Genomic DNA, 22,219 nt, shown 5'->3' on the forward strand with positions numbered 1-22,219 from the left:
TCTACTTTTTCTTTTCTGCTCTTATTTTTATCATTTCCTTTCTTTCATTTTGGAGGACTTGAGTTCACTGGTATTTAGTTTCTTAAGATTGAAGTTGAGATAACTAATTTCAATATTTGTTTTTAATATGTGCATTTCAAGCTATAAATTTACCTCTATCCACTATTTTAAATGCATACCAGACATTTGTATCTCATTTTCATTATATGTTAGGTTAAAATTGTCTAATTTCCATTGTGATGTCTTCTTTGACCATGAGTCATTTTAGAAGTATATTGTTTAATTTCCAAACATTTTGGGATTTTCTATTTCTCTTTTACTGATTTCTACTTTGACTGCACTGAGATCAGAGAATATAAGTGTTCTTTCAATACTCTGTAATTTATTTAAACTTGATTTGTGGCCTAAGCACTTTATTCTTGCAAATAATCTATAAAAAAGTATATTCTGCAGTTGATGGTTATAATTCTATATAATAAAACTCTAACATGCAAATCAACCAAATGGCGGAACGACCAGTCGCTATGATGCACACTGACCACCAGGGGGCAGATGCTCAAGGCAGGAACTGCCCCCTGGTGATCATTGCGCTCCAAAAGGGGGAGCGCTACTCAGCCAGAAGCCAGACTCACGGCTGGCAAGTGCAGCGGCAGTGGTGGAAGCCTCTCCCACCTCCACTGCAGGTAGGTGGTAAGAAGTGAGGGGTCCTGGACTGCAAAAGCCCTGGACTGCGAGAGGGACGGGGATCGGGCCTAAGCCAGCAGGCGGACTTCCCACGAGTGGTCCTGGACTGAGACCCCCGCCCCCACCCCAGTGCATGAATTTCATGCTCCGGGCCCTCTAGTGTTTTATAATTATCAAGTAGAGTAAGTTGATTATCAGTGCTGTTTAAATATTCGATATCCTTACTGATTCTTTTCTACTTGTGGGTACACATATGTACATGTATATGTGTTTATTTCCACACTCTTTCAAATTAGTGTTCTCAAGGCTTGTTTCAAAATTGTCTCTTGTAAAAAGAACATAAATAGATTTTAATATTTATTCCATCCAAAAATCTTCAACCTTCCAATTGTACTTATAGTCCCATTTACAGTGTGATCATTCAGTTTGATTCATCTGTTCTTTGGTCCTTTATTTCTCCTTTCTTGCCTTTAAAATTGATCAAACAAATTTAATTATTATTCCATGTTTTTCTTCTTCATTAGATTGCTGGTTTTTTAGTCTTCTGTTATTCTTTTAGTAGCTATCCTAGCAATTAAAGTAAGCATCATTGATTTATGTATGATATTATACTTCAAATTAGTAACTTCACAACTTACCGACAATATAAGAAAACCTCTGTTTATTCTCTCGCATCTGTTGTGCTATCAGTGCCAAATATTTTTCTTCTACATATTTTCAATAACATAAGACATTATCATTGATTTTAAAAGTAAATTTTCATTTACATTTATATTTCCCCTTTCTGATATTCTTCATTTCTTCATGCACATTTGAGCGTCCATCTCAAATTATCTTCCTGCTGCTTGAAGAACTTGTTGTTTTTGTGGGGTTTTTTTGGTTTGGTGTGTTTTTTCTGTTGTTGTTTTTTTGGGGGTTTTTTTTGCTGGAGGTCAGCTGACAGCAAATTCTCTTAATTTTTATTTGTTTGAAAATTTCTTTTTTCCCCCACATTGGCTTTGGAAGCATATCTTTGCTGGATTGAGAATTTTAGGCTAGGAATCTTTTTTCCTCAGCACATTATAAATACAATTTCATTGTCTTCTGATTCATGCAATTTTTGCTAATAAATCAAAGCTGTTGGACTTACTGGTGCTCCTTTGAAGACAACATGACTTTTAATTCTAACTGCAGTTAAGCTTTCTCTGTCTTTGGCTTACAGCAGTTCAACATGACATGCCTAAGTTTGGCTCTTTGCGTTTACCCTACTAAAGAGTGCAGAGCTTTCTACAATCTGTGGTTGGATGTCTTTCACTGCTTTTAGACAACTCTCAGACAATATTTCTTTAAATATTGGTTCTGTCACTTTCCTCTTCTTCTAGGGCTCTAAATACACACATATGAAATGTTTTTACTGTATCCCGTGTCTCTTATTCTCTTTTCTGTATTTTTTCTCTCTGTGCTCCAATCTGGATATTTTCTACCAATTTTCTCATGGTCCAATAATTCTCTCTTCTTTTTGTGTGTGTCTAAACTGCTATTAAACTCATGTGTTAAATTCTTACTTTCAATTCTTACATTTTTCACTTCTAGCATTTTCATTTGACTTTTTAAAAACAGATTTCATATCTTTGTTGAAATTCTTCTATTTTATTGAACATAGTTCCTGACAGATAACACCAATATCTGAATCACCTGTAGGTCTCTTTCTACTATCTGTTTTATCTTTTCATTTTGTCATTTGGTTTCAAATTCTAGCATGCCTCTTAATTTTTCATTTGCTAGATATTCTGTGTATTAAAAACTGTTGAGGTTCTGGATGATCCAGATTATCTTCCTTCTAAGAGTGTAATATATTCTGTCAGGCACAGCAAATGCAGTCAGAACACTTTAATCCTGTTAGTGGTTGGTTTTAAGTTTTGTTAGGCCCCACTTTTTTCAGCTTCTTCTTACTCTTAAAGTATGGCCCTTTGGAGCTTTCAGTTAAAGCCTGGGTTAATTACCAGGACGCTTCCATCTTGGCAGGCCTGAACACACCTTTATCTTGTCAGCACTATATATGATTTACACAGCTTGTTAGGCACCCAGCTGCTTCTTTCTAAAGAGATTCTTGGAGTCTTGCTCTGATCATGTGCACCTTGGAAGTTGGCAAACACCTCAAGGGACATTGCATGCCCATTTTATCTTACTTCCCTGTGGTCCCCTTTTCCCTTGGATTCTGTCTTTTAAATTTCAAATACCTTCATAAGCCCTAACTCCAGCTCTCAGCCCTGTGGTACTACTGCTTTCTGCTATGACTCTATACCCCTATGTTGTGAATTAGAATGTGCCCTAAGGGAAAAGACTAGAGTGACAATGTAGCTCACCTGAGTGTGCTTCCTTTCTGTCAGGAATCCCAGTCCCTCAAATACTGACTGCATTGGTTGCTCTTCAAAGTCCCTACACTGTTGTTTTATCTACTTTAGTAAGCTTTTATACTTTTTCTTTTTTTGGTAGCAGTGGTTACTTCAATACCAGCTACTCTGTCATTGTCCAATATAGTCTTCTGAAAGAAGACAGTTTCTTTGCCAAGCAGAGTTTAAACTCAAGTTATTAACAAAGCAGGATGCTGGTCTAGATGATCTCAACTTCATTGAGACCTACGATTCCACTCAAAATCAGAGACCATTAGGATTTACACAGGGGTGAACTATGAAAATTTAACATGAGGAAATTGGAAGCATAACCAAAAGAAGTGGAGGAAAAAAATACTTTCTAGTCTAGACTTGTCAACTTTAGTTCTGTTACTGAGCAAGTCCTCAATTCATCAGTTAAAGCCCAGGATAACTTCTGAGTTATGTGACTATCCTCTCCACTACTTATGTGAAAAAGGCAAAAGCATCACAATGAGAATTTCTCCTATTTAAGGAAAAGCTGAAACAGATTTAGTTTCCAAAGGCATCTGACTTAAGCTGTCTTGTAGTTTCCCATCTGGGTACAGCCTGAAGGCCGGCTGGCTGCCTGCAGCTGCTTCTCCAACCTCATTCCTGTGTAAATTCACGTTGCTGCTTCCCCCACCCCCAACCTGCCATCATCCAGTCAAAATATTTACAATTTATGAGACCTGAAAGAATCTCTCTTCTCTATGAAACCTTAATTGATCACCCCAAATATCAACAATCTCCCGTTACTATGAAATTCCGCAGCACTTACAGCCTTTACCTTACAGGTTAGTCCTGTTATATACTGTCCTATAATTGTTTTACTGTTATTTCAGATGATCACTTTTCTCTCTCCAGCTAGATTATGAGTTCCCTGGGTGTAGAAATAGGCTTTCTTTTCTTTTTTTATTAGCATCCTTGCAAATGTAAGAATGTTTTACCTGCTGCAAAGCACTTTTGTATCCATGATCACCTCTGCTCTTTATAACCAGCTTGTCCCTTATTCGGAGCAGATACGTACAAGTTTCATTTCATATGTGAGATACAAAGATGTTAAGTGGCAGAGTCACAACTAAAATCCATGAATCTTAACTCTAACTCTAAACTCAGACCTTTCCCTATTCCATTCCAGAGAATTCAGAGTATCAGCACATGGTAAGTTTTAGGAGTAAGTTTTAGGAGTAAGTTTTAGGAAATAGTTCTTTTTCAAGAAACTGAGAGGTATAAAAATGCACTAAGAAGCATGAGCCCACACATTAATACTCACATCCTAAAATTTACTTTCCTTTCTACCCAGATGGGTCCATCATCATATGTTCTTTTATTTTAAATCATATTCAAATTAAACCATGCTCAAACTTAAGAATTTCAAGCTTTATGTTCATATTTAATCACAGTGGAGACAGCAGCCTTTGGGATTTATAGGCAACAATGATTGGTAACAAATCCACCTAGAATACCAGCCAAAGGCACAATTGTAGGACAGAGCTTCTCATTTAAGATGTCTCAAATCATCTCCCTCTGTACACCAAATGGCAGTCACTCTACGGAAGCAAGCTTTGCCAATAATCATAGCGCAAGTGTTTCAACCTGAGGATAAGTGAACTTCTCAGGCTTAACTGTTTCTGCGGGACCGCTGTACCACCTTGAAGTGTTTAGGAGCATTATAATTTACAGCCCCTCCAGAACGCAATGGCAGCCACTTGTCGGTAGAAAGAAGTTTGCAGCTATCCTGGCCATACCCAAATGCAGAAGCTTATGATTGGGTGGATTTTCCCCCCTAAAACATGAGCCACATTTATCTCTATCTGAAAAGTTTAAATGAGGGATTCTTTCCAGCTATGCAAAAGCCCATCACCCTACACTGTGGGAGCTACACAGTTGAAGAGGTAAGTCACATGTGAACAGGCATACCAACATAACCGTGGACATAGTGTTTAACCTTTCTTCACTAAACAAATACCACCATAATTTTATAAAACATGCATATTCCAAAGCATATAAATTACAAAGTTCCTAGAATCCTTTCAAGCACGAGAATAATAAAGTTCCTCAAGGGCAAGGATTAGGCCAACTTAAAACGACCATAAGCAAATAGGTACTTCAAATTGAAGTTACATTTATACATCAATTAAATGTACTTAATGTCTCTGATTTTCAATACCATAAAACTAACAGCAATAATACAAGTTTAAAGGAAGCCAGTGCAATATAGTATAAAGAGCCATGGCTATGAGCATCTTGCACAATTTCAAGTTTGAAATCTGTGAGATGAAGATCCTAACGCCTATCTCATGAAGCTTTAATGATTGATGAGATGAGGTTTATGAAGCTTCTTTCTTATAAAGTCCTAATGCAAAACAGACAATCAGAAAATGTTAGCTCTCTCCTCAAAACTTACATTCATCCTGTCCTCTTAGGGTCTTCGTCACTTACATTAGAATGCCTTTAACACTTTTTGTTTTGGGAATGGAAGAAGGAAGAAGAGAGACAGAGTAGGATCTCAATGTTACACTCCAGCCATCTCAATTCTTCTAGACAGTAAAGAAATCCAACTGGTCAGACAGGAGAGTTAGAAATAATAAAGTACATCAAATGGGAGTGTGACAAGTACAGCAACCAATAACATGTGCCTTGTAGCCGACTCTCTATGCTTTCAAGGAAGAGGACAGTACTTCTGCAGAAACCATGGGCATGGCAATGCATCTGGCTTTGCTCACACTGAATTCCCAGCCTCTAGCACAGTGCCTGTCAAAGAGCAGTCAGTCAAATGTTTGTTGAAAGAACAAACCCACCCAACAATACTGCCTCATCGGCACACAGAGGCACAGGCAACTCACGGAATTTTCCAAATCTTCTAAGTTCCAGCCTATGAAGTTAAAGGGGCAAATAATCATTTAATAATAATGACTGCATCTTGTATACAGAATTTTAAAAGATGAAAGATGAGGGACGTGGATTTGAGGGAGAAAAACAAAATTTCAGAAGGTGTCAAGCTCCTCCAGGAGAGATGGGACACACATGATTTCAGCTTTGGAAGAGTATGGAAGGAAGAGGTGGCTACCATAAAAGCAGCCAAAGAAGGCAATTAAAATTTTAACGAATTCTTAAAACTGAGTGGGCTAGTAAAACACTGTGGAAGCTCCAAACACAGGGTAGTCCGCATTCATTTGCAAGTTCTATTCTACTGGGTGTTTTTGAGAAAGACTGCAGAAGGGAAGGAAACCAAAGAGTCCTGAACAGCACACAGCTAAAATCCCTGCCCATTTCTTGGAGTTTTTTCTTATCCAAAGCAAAGGCTTTTCAACTGCTGCGGGAGGAGCAGAAAATGCTCCCAACCCAAGGTCAGGCACAGAGGCACTGCCTCTGGGAGAGGAAGGAAAGGCAGCCTGCCATTGGGGAGGGCTGAAGCCACAGCCCCTGCGAGCTACACCCTAAGCCTTGCAGTGAGGAAGCCACCTCCCACCAGGAATCCCAGACTAGGCTACACGCCCTGTGCGAGCAGAAGCAAAAGCCACCGGTCCCTGGAGGACAAGTAAGAAAACTTACGCAGGTCAGGTTCCTGCTCTGACACCACGCAGAGGTCAGCTACTAGTAAGAGAGGGGCAGGGCACTCTCCAACCCAAGATTCCCTGCAGCAGACAGCTGCCACGGGCAGAAGCAGGAACTCTGAGAAGGCTCCACAAATGGGCCTGCCTGGGACTAAGGCTGGGCCGGGGGGTAGGGAGAACCCTACTGCCCCCATCAAGAGCCAGCACCTCACACAAACAGTGAAAGTCTCCCGCTGAGGGGGAAGACCTCCTGGCGGCACAGGTAGCAGGGCCTGTGGAAGCGCAGGGTGAGGTGAGAAGTCTGAGAAAAACCTCAGTCCTCGGGCCCCACACTAATAACACAGTAGCAGCAGCTGACCGCTGGCGGCATCTGAGTCTGGGGTGTGCTGAAGGAAGTCTAGCAACAGGAAAACCCAAACCCAGCCCAACGACCAGAGTGAGTAACCTCCCACATGCATGGCCTGACAGAAGAAGCGGTGTGTCCGTTTCTGGACACGACATTTACCTTAGTCTCCTGTTTCTCTACAGAGTGTCCATCATTCAACCAAAATTTATCAGGAACAAATAAACAAAACAAAAAAAAAAAACAACAAGAGTAAACAACCCACTGCCATAATACAAAGCTGTCTAAAGAACCAGACCCAGAGAGGACCAAGATGGTAGAACTATCCGACAGGGACTTTAAAAATAATTATTAGTAGTAAGTTAAAGACTCTAGTGAAAAAGGTAAGCAACTTGCATGACTAACTTGCACGACTAGGTGGGGGTGTTCAGTAGAGAGATGGAAACTAAATAAAACATTCACCTTCTCCCTCAAAAAGCTTAAAAAACACACACAGCTGCACCATTAAAGATGCAAAAGTACTCTGCCTCTGAGCAACTAGGAAATTCAAGAGATGTGAGCTATAGGAAACTTTCTCTTAACACACTCACACTGACAGAACCATTTATTTCAGGCGAAGGGCTGGAAAATATTTCCACACCTCGTGGATTAATTTTTCAAAGCTGTGTCTGAAGATGAATCTGAAACTTCCAAAGGGATTCCAAGTCTTTCCAAACACATGTACGAAAGGCGCCCACGTCCTTTTCTTTGTTTGCTGTGACAAATGGGACCGTGAGCATCCCTGCCTGTCCCAGGCTTCCTATGCAGTGGGCGTCTATGCCATAAGGACGAGCGCGCAGGAGCAGGGAGCCAATGCCCTTCATGAGGAACTTTCCAAGCACCCTGATTTCTAACTGAGAATGGACACAAGCAAGACCGTTTTTCTTCCTTCTTTTGCTTACTCCATTTTTATAAACGTAAGAGTTAGATGACAACTTACTTAAAATTAGGGAAAAGAATATCAACAAAACCACTCAGAGGCACTTCTCATGTGGCAAAGGTTTTAGAAAACTGTACAATGCCCATGTGACCAGATTTTCTGGAGGAGAAGTTCACAAATATTTGATACACCTTTACTCAAGGATCCAATAAACAACAATAGAACTTGCCTTCTTTAAAATAAAAAGGGATTCCTGAAACATAAAAGGCTACGATACCTGGGATTTATCAGTACACCATTTTTTTCTTAAAACATTTATCTTGTTAATTTAGTTACATTGAAAAAACCTTACTACATAAAATACGAGTGTGCTTTTTTCTCTCCTCCCTCACGAAGCTGCTTTATTTGCCCTCTCCACATGCGTCCTCCCCCTGGAAGTCTGTGATATCTCTCGAGGTCCTTTTCCATCCTCGGGGACAGTGTTTCCAGCCCCAACATCTCAATCACTTGAACAGGGCACTTGAGGAACCCACACATATCACACTCACTGGAATTTTATCCCAAACCACAGACATTTGTTCACAAAACAGGAAGCAGAGTTCATTTCACAATTTTTGGTAAGTGTAAATATTTGTGTGTGTTTTTTACTTCTTTACCATGCAAAGTTGTAACTGCTTTCTTTTTAAACATTTTATTTTGAAATAATTTTAGAGAACAGGTGCAATCGTAGTGCAGAGCCCCCAGATCCCCCTCAGCCTGAGCTGCCCCCAATGTTAGCATCTTGCCTCACCATGGTATAATGATCAAAACTAAGAAGTTAACTAAACCACAGACTTTTCAGATTCCTCAGTTTTCTCCTAAGGGCTTTTTCTGTGAACTCTGACCCAGGACAGCACATTGCATTTAGTTGTCATGTCTCCTTAGTCTCCTCCAATCTGTGACAGTTTCTCAGTCTCTCTTCATCTTTCATCACCTGGACACTTTTGACTTGAAATGGTCAGGAATTTTGTAGACTGGCCCTCAGTTTGGATTGATCTGGTGTTTTCTAATTATTAGAGGTTATGGATATTAGAGAATACTAGAGGTGATATGCCCTTCTCTTCACATCGTATTGGGAGATATCTGATATCAACATGACTTATCACAGGTGAAGTTAACCTTGGTCATCTGGTTAAGACAGGGTCTGTGAGGTTTCTCCATTATAAGGTTACTACTGTTCCCATTCCATATTCTATTCATGTCACCATGTTCAGTCCAAATTCAAGGCGAAGATAATTAAGCTCCATCTCCTGGAGGAAGGAGTACCAAAAAAATTAGCACACTATTTTTTTAATACATTTTTTATTGATTTCAGAGAGGAAGGGAGAGGGAGAGAGAAAAACATCAATGATGAGAGAGAATCATTGATCGGCTACCTCCTGCATACCCCCTACTGGGGATCGAGCCCGCAACCCTAGTATGTGCTCTTGCCCGGAACTGAACCCAGGACCCTTCAGTCCACAGGCCGACACTCTATCCACTAGCCAAACCAGCTGGGGATAGCACACTATATTTAGTGTATTTTGAAAGGAATAAAATCCATGAAGTTGAATTCACTGAGTCTTATAAATTTTTCAACCTAGTTTATTTATATACAGTATGGCATTCTATTAAAATCCTTAAATCTATAGGGATCTGTGGCTGATAGAAAATATTAAAACATTTTCTTTCCTCATTAATAATTTCACTAAAATTAATAATCTGATATTTGCCTTAAATGTTAAAGCCTGATAACATATCTCATCTACTTAAAAGAGAAAAGTCTATAGCCAATTTTTATTAAAAATATTAGATGTGAAATATGCTAAAGACCTCAAATATTTCTGAAATTTCAATGCTTTTAATCTAATACTTTAACTTTACTCTGATGTACAACGCATTACAGTACAAAAATTTAGTATCCAATTTTGTAATTTGGAAAAGAATGAAATAAATCTAAAAAATTAGTATAATAAGAAAACAGAAAGAAATTTGAAAATAAACCCTACAGCTTTCCATAGATGCTATTAAGAAAACCCTTGAGAATCAGCTAAAAATGTGCCAGTGCTAAAAGTAAAAATTTATATAGTAACCAGCTACAAAATAATTTTTAAAGTAAATAAAACAAAAAACCAAACTCTCACATCCCAGCAATACCCAGTAAGATTACACACGTACACACACACACACACACACACACACACACACACGAATTAGTATTACCCCAACTTCTCATAGTCCAGATTATTCTTAGTCCTTCTGATAGACGTCAGCTGACTCCCCATCATCCATCACCTCCTTTTCTAATTCATCTGACAATTTTAACACAAAAGTCAGGATGTATTCTCTACTCCCTGATGTTTTAGGGGGTGGAACTTACCTTCCCAGCCAAACTAACAATTTACTAGCCCCCACTGAAGGGCAAGGATTCAAGAAATTGGCCCATAAACACTACAGATTTAGGGTAGCGGGTTTCTGTGGGTTCTCATGACTTCTTTACACTGGTGTCCTGCAGCCCCTCTTGAGTAAGGCTCAAGTGTCTTGGAAAACTGGAATGGATTAAGGTAGAATGCCCTTGTCAATGTCACCACTCATTTTTTCCAACAGCAGCAACAACACAGGACTAGATGTGGCTTAACCAGTAGGGTCTCTATTTTAAGCTGTGCTGCTCTGAGGGAAGAGCGGAGAACCCTTTTAAATGCAGCCGCGGCCCAGTGCAAGACCCAACGTGTCACACCTTAGTGAGCATGGTTTTGCTCTTCTCCCAGGATCTCATACAGAGCCTATGATTCTTACTAGGAATTAGTAACTCCTAGGATTTAGTCTCAATTTTATTTTTACCTCATCCCCACATTCTCAGCCTTCTAAAAATATACTAGAATTTAGAATCCACAGATTTGTTGTTGTTGTTTTGTCTTGTTTAAAATAGTCTTTATCCAGTTGGCACATAGAAAATGAAAAGAAAAAAATCACCTTAATATTAACAAATGCTGTTATGGAACTGCGCCACACTAAATGGATTTTTCTCATTCTCACCCTTCTCAGAACTTTGAGAACTTGCTCAAAACCTTGTCTCTTGGCTGGCTACAAGGTATTTACCTCTTTAAATCTAACTTTCTCCCTGCCTAGCATTTTGCTAGCCACCTCTTCATTTCCCCCCTTCTCCTGGCACTTCGATGAAGACATTTTTACATGGTGTCCCAGGCAATGTCTCCCTAGCTCTGTCCCAAGAATTTCTGAAGAACTCTCAACATCAGAGCAGTCCTATCCCAAGTGAACAGCTGAAGACACAACTTTCCCTTTGTATAGCTCAGTTCCTAGGAATTCTCGATCTCATTCTTCCATCCCAAACTATGAGTCACTCAAAGGTTAGAAAAACAAGCAAGTACATGGACCAGTACCCAAATACTATTCTGAAACAGCGCTGGTGGGAAAATTCTCAAAGGTTCATATACAAGCACATTTCACCCACTTAGAAGCAAAGCTTTCCTCTGCTCACCTCCAGTCTCAACATTCATATTTATGGGAAGTGATTACAGATTTAATATGCAGTTAGTTCCACTTATACTTATCAGAGAAAATGGCTACAGCATATATTCCTTAGTCATCACAAAAATGTGAGAAAGAGGTCTAAATGATGAAGTCTAGGGCGATACTTTCTAATGGCAAAATAGGGCACTTGCTTAAGTTTGATAGTTTTTAATCAGACCAGGTGTTTTTTTCAAGGGTATGTATTTACAAGCTCTTTACAACTCACATGGCATCGGACTACATGCTTGATTCCTATAAAGAGTTTAAAACCCTGAGTTACCATCAGAGAAAGGATACAGAGAAAGAACTAGAACATGGGACAAGGTGAGGCCCAAGTGTACATGTATGAGTTGGGGCGTGTGTTGTGTGGTTTGATCCAGCCAATGTATTTATGTGAGTCAACAAATAGTAGGCATGTATGCTTATAGGCTAAGTTAATAATCTCTTTAGAAACAGAAGTACAATATTTTTATATATCTTTTTCTTTTACTATCCTCCGTTTCTCCTGCACCCAAATCAATCTTGAATGACACCAGATTAAGAATGAAGAATCATCTTTATCACAAAAAGAGTTTTTCTGCATTGTTAAATCTTTTTTGAATTTTCAAGCATTTTTTAAAGTCCTAAAGCTCTCAATCTGGTGCATATTCCTATACTTTGAACTTTCCCTTTCTGTTAATTAAAACATGAATTGTGATATTTCAACTTTCAATGAAAAAAATCTCACTGCTAAGAACCTTTCCAAAAACACAATATAAAAACTGAGCATTTGCCCTAGCTCAGTTTTTATATTGTTTTGATAGAGCATCAGCCTGCAGAATGAAGGGTCCCAGGTTCAATTCTGGTCAAGGGTACATGTCCAGGTTGCGGGCTCAATCGCCAGTAGGGGGGCGTGCAGGAGGCAGGAGATCAATGCTTTTCTCTCATCGTTGATGTTTCTATCTCTCTCCCCCTCTCCCTTCCTCTCTGAAATCAATAAAAATATATTTTTAAAAAATTATTCTTTACCCATTCCACCCCACCCACCTTTTTGGTATACCTTATTGCTACTGCTCATACCTGGTAAGAAGCTGAGAATGAGATTAGGAAAAAACACCTCAGAAGTGGATTCCACAGTAGGAGCAAAATCCCTCTTATCGCAATTGAGCCACTAAAGGACACCTATTGAGAGCAGTATGGAGTTTCCTCAAAAAACTAAAAATGGAACTCCCATTTGACCCAGTGATCCCACTTCTAAGAATATATCCCAAGAAACTAGAAACACCAATCAGAAAGGATATGCGCACCCCTATGTTCATAGCAGCACAGTTTACCATAGCTAAGATTTGGAAACAGCCTAAGTGCCCATCAGCAGATGAGTGGATTAAAAAACTGTGGTACATCTACACAATGGAATAGTATGCTGCTGTAAAAAAGAAGGAACTCTTAACCATTGCCACAGCATGGATGGAACTGGAGAGAATTATGCTAAGTGAAATAAGCCAGTCAGAGAAAGATAAATATTACATGATCTCACTCATTTATGGAATAGAATGAACAACATAAACTGATAAACAAAAACAGATCCAGAGACAGAGAAGCATGGATCAGACCATCAAACCTCAGAGGGAAGGTAGGGGAGGGTGGGAGTAAGGGGGAAAGATCAACCAAAAGACTTATATGCAAGCATATAGGCCTAACCAATGGACACAGACAACAGGGGGGTGAGGGCATGAGTGGGGGGATAGGAGGTAATGTGGGGATAAGGACACTTATGTAATAACTTAATCAATAAAGAAATTGAAAAAATAAATAAAAATAAAGGACACCTATTGACTTTGGCTCTTGTACCTTATATGGACATTGGTATGGGATGAACTGTGACCCCTCAAAATTTATATGTTGGAGCCCTTTGTATCCCAGAATTTGACTGTAGTTGAAGATAGGGCTTTAAAGAGGTGATTACGTTAAAATAAGGTTGTAGATGGACCCTCCTCCAATCTGACAGCTGTCCTTTTAAGAGGAGGATACTTGGACGCACAGAGAGGCCCCGGGGTGCTCATGCACAGAGGGATGACACGCAGAGAGGCAGCAAAAGGGTGGCCATCAGCAAGCCAAGGAGAGAGGGCTCAGGAGCAGCCAACCCTGCTGACATCTTGATCTAGGACTTCCAGCCTAGAACTGTGAGAAAATAAGTTTCTGTTGCTTAAGTCATGCAGACTATGACATTTTGTGCTGCACTCCTAGCGAACTAATATAGACATTAGTGACACTGCATACCTCCTCCTTCAAGATTGCTGGCTGCTTGAGAACAAGGACCATGGTTTGTACAGTTCTGAACCATGTACAGTGTCTTACCAAACATGGGCATTTAATAAATAGTGTAGATGATTATAGAAGTTCAAAAGGTGCTCAAAACAAAGAAAAATAGAGCGTTATAAATAAACTTCATACGTTTTAATCACATGCCACAAATTCTACCCAATCCCAAGTCGGCTACATAAACTTTGTAACCTCAGGCCATCAATTAACCTCTAACTTTCGCTTTCCTCCTTTATAAAAATTAGAATAACAAGTAGCTCATCAAATTTTCATGAGGAAGCTCCCAATACAGCACCAGACACAGGAGAAATGTTGATTTCCCCCTTCCCTTTGCCAACTGGGAAATTTAAGCAAGACAGCGGTAAAATTAGGCCTGGCTCTTCTGAAACTTGGATGGGCTGCTAAAAACTCAACCTTTGCTCAGAGGCAGGAAAAGACCTTGCCAGCATGTCCTTTTTACAAAAGATTTCAGGAATATTCTATTTGAACTCCAGAAAAGCAGAGGATGTCAACGGAGATCATTTGCTCCTTTTCTGAGCTAAAGGCATCATGAGTAGAAGAGGCATTCGCTATCATTATTCTTAGAATGAGAAGTTTGATTTCTTGCCAGAGAAGCTATATTGAAGTCATCTAACATCCATGGGTCCCTGGGTTTGCCTCTCAATACTAAAGCTCTCACTCCTGTTCCTTAGGCAGGAAGCCAAGCAGATGTGGGAGGGCAGTCCATGATATTTCTGTCTTCTTGCAAGATGTTAATTTTCCCAAAAGGTAGAATGGAATCAAGAAGGCAGCGAAAAGTACTGCAGGGCTATCTCACAAGTAGGGCTCCTCTGATCTAGAAGCACTGTGTTGGAACATGTAAACCCCATTATTTTTTCAGTATGTCATCTTTATAATTGTGCTTCCAGACACCAAGGATGAACGTGATTTTCATGTTTTAGTCCTATTTAAAAGGAAAATTCTTTAAAAATGCATGCTACTTGGGGCAAGTCAGAATGAAAGTGGGTGAAAGAGCTTGAAGGTAGGGGAGAACTTGGTGAATACTCGTAGGGAATGCTCCCATGTTATGATCTCCTGTCCTATGGGAAACAAGAAGGGATCGAGGAGGAAAAGGGGGAGCCTGAGTCATGTTTCCTGACATATGACAGACAGCTCCTGAAATAGAAAGCCATAGGTTTCGAGTCTCAGGGGTATCACCTTCAGATATGTCAATGTTCTAAGGATGGATCAGTTTTCCCAACTGCTGACATCCTGCTGTGAGGAGAGATCCCAAGCAAAACAGGAGCCTCTGACTGGGAGCCTTTGAGGTGGCAGGAGCCATGAGGAGTTCAAAGGCAAGGCCGGCCAGTGGCTTGCACCACCGAGAACCATAGGGGTGAAAGGTTACTAAAGCAGGAGCCACTGACCAATAAAATTGTGTTTGGTCAAACCTTCCCAGCTAAGAGACGAGGGACTCATGTCTGCTGTGTCCAGATTTCTGAGTTATCCACGCCTCTGGGTCCCACTGTTCCCTAGGTCCGGTCAGGGAGCCTGGGTAGTGATTAGCAGCTGACCGGCTCTCTCCTGACTGCTCCCATGAAAGAGCTGAAAGGTGGATTGGAAACCTTTAATCAGGATCTGTCATCAAAAATAAATAAATAAGAGCATAACTTGGGTCAACTTGTTGCAAAGGAATCTGCCTGGGGTGAGATTTCCCATGTTTGCTATGTTAAAACCCGGAGAAAGCAAGCATTCGTTTGTTTGATTAGAGAAGGCAAATATAAAACAAGCCTCACTCCAACCAGGCACACTTGAAAGGCCTGCCTGCCTCTTTTAATTAAGATACACACACAAACACAATATGTGAAGGGACTAAGAAGACAGAACTTGGAAACTTATGTCATCCCCAAAGCTGTCATCATGTCACGCCACGTTAGGGTGGTGCTCTCTCCTCTACTGTTGCCCATGATGTAACGATTCCAGAGAAGCTAACGAGATTTCTTTGGCAGGTTCTTTAATTGGCTGGGGACACTAAGTCAGCAGTCAGCTCATGAGAGCCCTTCACTGTCCCTGTGCACTCCCAGGAAAGGAGAAATTGAGAACGGTGTCACTGCTCCCCTGACAGCCACACAGGAGTCCTCTACCAGCTGTTTGCTGCTGGAAAGCCCCACCTTCTGATTAAGTGTCATCAATGTGAGCTCTCCTATTGATTCTGAGTAGAAACCCCAAGGTACGTTCCCAAAATTGAACAGACAGAGAAGCTTGAAATAGCTCCACATGCTAAGTCAGAGGTTCTCAATCCCTCCCCGCTTTTTTCACCTGAAGGCTAACAATATACCCACAAGTAAGAGTAACTCAGGTTCATCATGGCAGAGATTCTAGAGAGAAATCCACACCCACACCCCCTAGCCCAGAAAGCATTTAGGAATTTGAGTGACAGTGAGAGAGAGATGTGAAGTTTGAAAATCCCACAGGGAATTCTGATCCTCCCTTCCTCTCAGTTAAAAACAGCTATGGTAGCTAATTAGACAGTTGAAATCTTCTTCTTCCATACTTTCCCATCTGCCAGTTATGCCAAAAAGATTTCCAAAGATTATGCTTGCTGTTACGTCATATGTAAAGTTACCTACAACCTGCTAAGCCAAGAGGTTTGGGAGAACACTGATTTGTGGTTATTCTAAGCCAATCGGAGTACAGTCAGGACCGCTGCTCCCTCCGCACTGTGCTCAATCCTTCAGGATGCTATTCTGACCCTTCCGTCTGCCACCACCTTTAGTCGTTCACATCAAATGCCAAAATGCCTCATGGCAGAGCTCAGCCCTCAATCTGCAGCTGAAACCAAAAACTGCAAGCTTTTCCTGGAACACAAATGGTACATTTAGAAGATCAAGACCTGGTGAAAATAACCTAAAATTAAAAACACTTCACTACATATATGGACTTCAAATACCAGACAAGAAAACACTTGCTCCTGTTAGTAAACAGTATTGGAATCTGAAAGATAACAAGTGAACTGCTCCCCTACCATTAAATTCCTTAATAAAATTGGAAGTACATATTTAAATATAACAAATTAAGTTATATTTAGTTACCTCTCCCCTTATAAGTTACAAGGAGAGAGGTATCTGTAATATCAGAAATGATTTCTGTGAAGCTACTTCCATACCAACCCTGATCTGATTCAGTATTAAATAACTTTTTTTTTAGATTTTTTTATTGATTTGTAGAGAGAGAGGAAGAGAGAGGGAGAGAGAGAAACATCGATGTGAGAGTGAAACATTAATTGGCTGCCTCCTGCACACTCCCTACTGGGGATTGAGCCTGCAATACAGGCATGTGCCCTGACCGGGAACTGAACCGGCAACCTTTTGGTGCACAGGACTATGCCCAACCAACTGACCCACAGTGGCCAGGGCTTAACGGTCTTTAAAGTGAAAATAAATGAATACATGATTGTTGTCATACATTCTCAAGAACAATAGCACACAATTATAAGACAATGTTACTATAAAACTGAAAATTATGCCATGACAAAAATAATTAAGCAACTCCAAATTCTCTCAACCTCTGTGATGCTAAGGGAGATTGAATATATAAATATATAATCTATAATAATAAAAGCATAATATGCTAATTAGACCAGACAGCCAAATGACCTTCCAAACATCCTTCTGGACTACCAGACCCTCCAGATGAAGCTGGGGCTGTGAGGGCCAAGGCAAGCCACCGCGGTTGCGAGGGCCGAGCCCCTTGCACAGATTTCAGGCATCGGGCCTCTAGTCATACATATTAATATTTATAAATGAAGGCAGAAATCCTACAGATCAGTTTAACCCTTACAGAAGATTTGAAACAATGAATTCTTTACCAAACATATCAACACTTGATAATTTATAAGTTATTGTTTTATAAACAAACCTAGATATTTTTCTGAGTAGGTATATAATGAATTCACAAAGCCTGGACTACTTTTCCTGCAGGGAGTAATTATTTCTCAGAAATGCTTCACAAATAGCCCTACCCTGTGGGAAATCAGCCCCAAAGAGTTAGACAATTCTTATACAGGCTGCAAGTTAATACTTAATACTTTTATTACAGAGGCCAGTTTTTGGAGCAACACCCCATATTTGGAACTCACCACGAGGGATTAACACATGGTTTTCTTTAGAGAGAGCTCTCTAACCTAACCAATGCCCAATGAGGCATCTACCCTGACCCTCGAAAAGGCTGTGTATTGAAGAATAATCATATTTATTGAGAACCTCCAAGATATTTATTTATTATTTTAATAAATTTGTTAAAATTATACCATAAGCAATAGCACCCAGTTCACTAAACTTCTTAGTAATTACAGGGTATCAATTCAGTCCCCAGAAATGTATAAAAAAGCAGTTCTATTGCTTTGGAGTCTGGGGCCTTGTTTTGTTTTATTGCTTGTATTAGGTTTTTATACCTAATTACCCTCCCCACAGGAGCTACACAAGTAATAAAACAAATCAGTATTTTTTTTATTGTTTGCTCAATGAAAATCATCAATCCTAGATCAACAGTGCTATAATTTCACTAACTTACTACAAAAATTCCTTGCTTTTTGCCCCAATCTCAAGCTAAATGGCTATTTTAAATTGAACACACTTGCAAAACTGCTCATGTCCAAAACTATTTTTAAAAAAAGAAAAGTAATGGGTTTGTGTCAAAAGGGGCAGAGCAGTTGAAAATATATATCCATTGGATTTTGCTTATCTCTACTAACCTCTTCCTAAAAGCTTTAGTTAGGAGAAAAAGGACAGGCAGAGATGAAGCCCATCGTGAGGGCATATCCCACCCACCCCACCCCTTTGGAAAGCGGGGCTGGAAAGCTGAAAGGAGAAGGGTAAGGATGCACTCTCCGAAATGCCTGGAAAAACATTCTGGTCAGGAGATGCCAGAGAGTTTGAAGCTCCCATCAAGCTGCTGGCCTAGATCCAGGTAATGGTTTTTCCTTCCCCTCAGCTGTCTGCTGCAGGAGCTTTCCAGCAAAGAAAGAAAGGAAGAGTGGTAGGGGAGAGGGAGGAGCAGCTTCCAGGCGCTTCTCTGTGAGGGAGAGTAAAAGGGCCACGCATGGCAGGCTGACATTTATAGGGGGCCTGGCGTTTCCAGGGAGCACTCTGGGAGGATTACTGGGGGTTAGCAATCGGGTCTAAAAGGGCAGCAAAGCAGACTGATGAAAGTCCCTTTAAATTTGATAAGTGATGCTGTGGACACAGAGACAACAAGCCGGAGCTGGCGAAGACAGGCGTGCAAAGGTCTAGCCACCCAGACGGCCTTTAGGGAAAAAAATACATTGTAAACCTGGCTCCCCTAACTCTTCAGGGCTGCCCAGCTCACTTGTGGGAGCTTGAAAGCACAAACTGTCAACAGAACGGCATTTCTAATCAGAATGAATATAAAAGCCCTTGGGAAATCCTCCCTTGCCTGACCCTTACTGCCCTGCCCCTACCAACCAAGAGAAATGTATCCCGCAATGGCGAAGTTCCGGACCTGCAAAGGTTAATGATCTTGCTAGTCTTTTACCTCCAAATCACGGCTGCACCACCCAGCCCCTTCTGCCTGGCATTTTCCTCCAATTTTAATATCAGAAGTTTCACACGCCTGCCTGAGCTCCTGGACTCGGCAGAAAGGCCCATATAGCTGTCAGCAAACTGATAAGAACTTTAAAATTACTCCACAGGGCCTCTTTAAAAAGAAGAGCCAAAGAAGGCCATAAAGAAAGAGGGCAGGGGCCACGGAAACCAGCCGCTCACACTGTTTTAACGTGGCATTAAAATGAGCTGCAGATTTATGGCAGTGTTTTAGCCCCTGGCCCAATTCATCTGGGATGAGGCTCTCTTCTCTGCTCTCCAGCGGGATTACAAATATGGGATGGAGCTGGCCAGAAAGGAGCGGGGGCAGGGAGGCAGAGGTAGGAGGGGGAGAGGGAGGGAAGAAGCGAGTACAGGAGGATCATATAGAAGAACTCGTTCTCCTTTCAGTAGAAGGCGACGACCAGCAAATTCTAAAGGATACCTGACTTAAATTCACATGAAAATCCTTTATTTTTAGTTCAGACCCAGTAAATTCTGATTCAACTACTCACCACTCCAAATGTCAATTTTAGTTTTAACTTCTCTCCATAAGTTTATCTTTTTTAATTTTTTAATTCAAAAATCATGATTTGGGAGAACCTAGCAAGAGAATCTCGCTATGCTGATCAACTGAAAAAAAAATAAAATAAAATAAAAATTATGATTAGCTGGCATGGCTGAGTGGTTGAGCATCAACCTATGAACCACAAAGTCACAGTTCGATTCCAGGTCAGGGAATATGCCTGGGTTGTGGGCTTGACCCCCAGTGTAGGGCGTGCAGGAGGCAGCCCCTCAATGATTCTCTCTCATCACTGATGTTTCTCTCTCTCTCTCCCTCTCTCTTCTCTGAAATCAATAAAAGTACATTTTTTTAAAAACTTTTTAAAAAATCATGATTTGGCAGAGACACTTAGAAGAGGGGGAAAAAGCCTTAAAATTTGTTTTCTCACTGAAAAGGGGAAAAAGTAATAGTACTTTATCCAAATGTGCCAATGAATTTTTTTAAAGGCCAGCTAGAAAACCACTTATTTTAATAAGCAATTCTGATTCTAACAGAAAAACAGCGAGGTGAATGTCAAGATGTAGAGAGTATATCAGAACCCACAGGAATAAATTATCTTTCCAGTTTCCGAGCCCAGAAGCAAATGCATAATGCATCCGCGCTAGTAATTCACTGTGGTTCCTGAAGCCCAAACTCCATACCAGGAGGCTCCTTCCAATATTCAAACCCAGACCGAGGCGGAGCGCTCCCAAATCACTGCCAGCATGGAGCAGACAGACCAGAATCTCCATGCTTCAAGCAAGTTACTCACTGAACCATTCAGCTGCTCTACAGTATTGTTAGTCCCGGGTCTGAGTGAAGAAAAATTGAAGCTTGGAAAAGTCAGGTTACTTGCCCGAAGTCACAAAGCTGGTAAGGCAGCACAGCTGAGGCTATGAATTCAGGTTTCTCCAACTCAAAAGCTTTCCACTACCAGCATTTTTCAATTTTTTTGGACTAGGAACCACACTAAGAGACACATAAACACATTTTATTCTGCAACTCCCTACATATATACATACATAACTGAAAGGTTTCAGGAAATATTTACCCTTACTAGGTAATACGACGGTATTTTCCTTTCTATCATATTTCATTATTTAAAAATAGAATGCCAGTCTTGAACCAATGATTTAACTTCATGAGCAACTAATGAATCATGGTCCTCAGTTTGGAAAACACTGCAGTGACAATGAAAAAAAAAAAATCATCAGACTGGGAGTCAGACCTGGGTTCCAGCGGGGCTCAGCTCTGGCCCTGACAACCCAAGTTTACTTAAACTCCAGGGCTTACTTGTGATTGTAAAATATGAGGAAAGGGCTGAATCTTTTCTAAGGTCCCTTCCAGCTCTTTGATATTTTTTTTTTCAATCTGCTTGATTGAAACTGTTTTCCCCTTTCATCACACATCTTTTCATTACTCTTCACTTGTCATTACTATCCTTGCCTTCAGTTCTCTGCAGAGAATTTCCTTCAGTTCCCTACTGGTATTCAAAGTCCCCCCAGCCCCCAACTGCTCCATTTTACCTACTAAGCCTCTCACAGAAGCCACCGCCCCCCCCAAGGTGAGTGCACTAACAGAGCATCACCCTCCCTGACACCCCCACCCACCCCTACCCCCTCCCCCCCCAACTAACTACACAGCACTTCAGGCCTTTAATGTATTTTGCTGAAAGTACTGTCCCAACACTCTTGAGGGCTTTCTTAAAGACAGGATCCCCCTTTTAAAATCTCCCTCAACACGCCTGTACAACTAGGAACAAAGCAGGTGGCTGATACATATTTGATTTGTTTGCATTATGAAATGAAGGACTCTACCTTAAATTTAGAGACTATTTAGGTGGGCTGCTCTAGGAAAAGTCACAAAAACAATTAAAGCTGGTATCACAATAAGGTGAGTGAGCATTTGCAGACTAAGTTCCATAGACTACTCATTCATGCTTGCCATGGACAAGGTAGGCCAAGGTTGCCAAGGAAAGCAGCTTTATGGTCCCTCCATCTGGCCTGTGAGGATTTAAATCTCAGAAGCTATACAAAATAACTGCAAATCAGCCCAAACCTTAAAGACAAGAAAATTTATTTACAGACCCTAGTGCACTATAAATTTCAGACAGTTCTATTAAAATGCTTTTCTTGGCTTCCCATCAGATATTTGGCAAAAGTCTTTTTCCAATAGGTTCTTAATACTAAAGTTGGGGGGGAAAAAGTTAAAACACACAAAAATGCTCTTCCTTAAGAGTTCCAATTAAATGAGTCCTTATTTTATCCTGCTTTCCACAACATACATTGGCCAGCATCCTCCACAGTATGGATTTATACCTTCAGAAAAACTCAAACACAGAGTACACAGC

At 40.6% G+C, this 22,219-nt stretch overlaps 1 protein-coding gene across 3 annotated transcripts in view; it reads right to left on the bottom strand.

Annotated features, from left to right (window-relative positions):
- Positions 1-22,219, bottom strand: part of EXT2 (exostosin glycosyltransferase 2) — a 120,247-nt gene that overhangs the window by 67,181 nt on the left and 30,847 nt on the right. The window lies entirely within an intron of this gene.

Source organism: Myotis lucifugus, unplaced genomic scaffold (genome assembly GCF_000147115.1).
Source record: "Myotis lucifugus unplaced genomic scaffold, Myoluc2.0 scaffold_213, whole genome shotgun sequence".
Taxonomy (NCBI): domain Eukaryota; kingdom Metazoa; phylum Chordata; class Mammalia; order Chiroptera; family Vespertilionidae; genus Myotis; species Myotis lucifugus.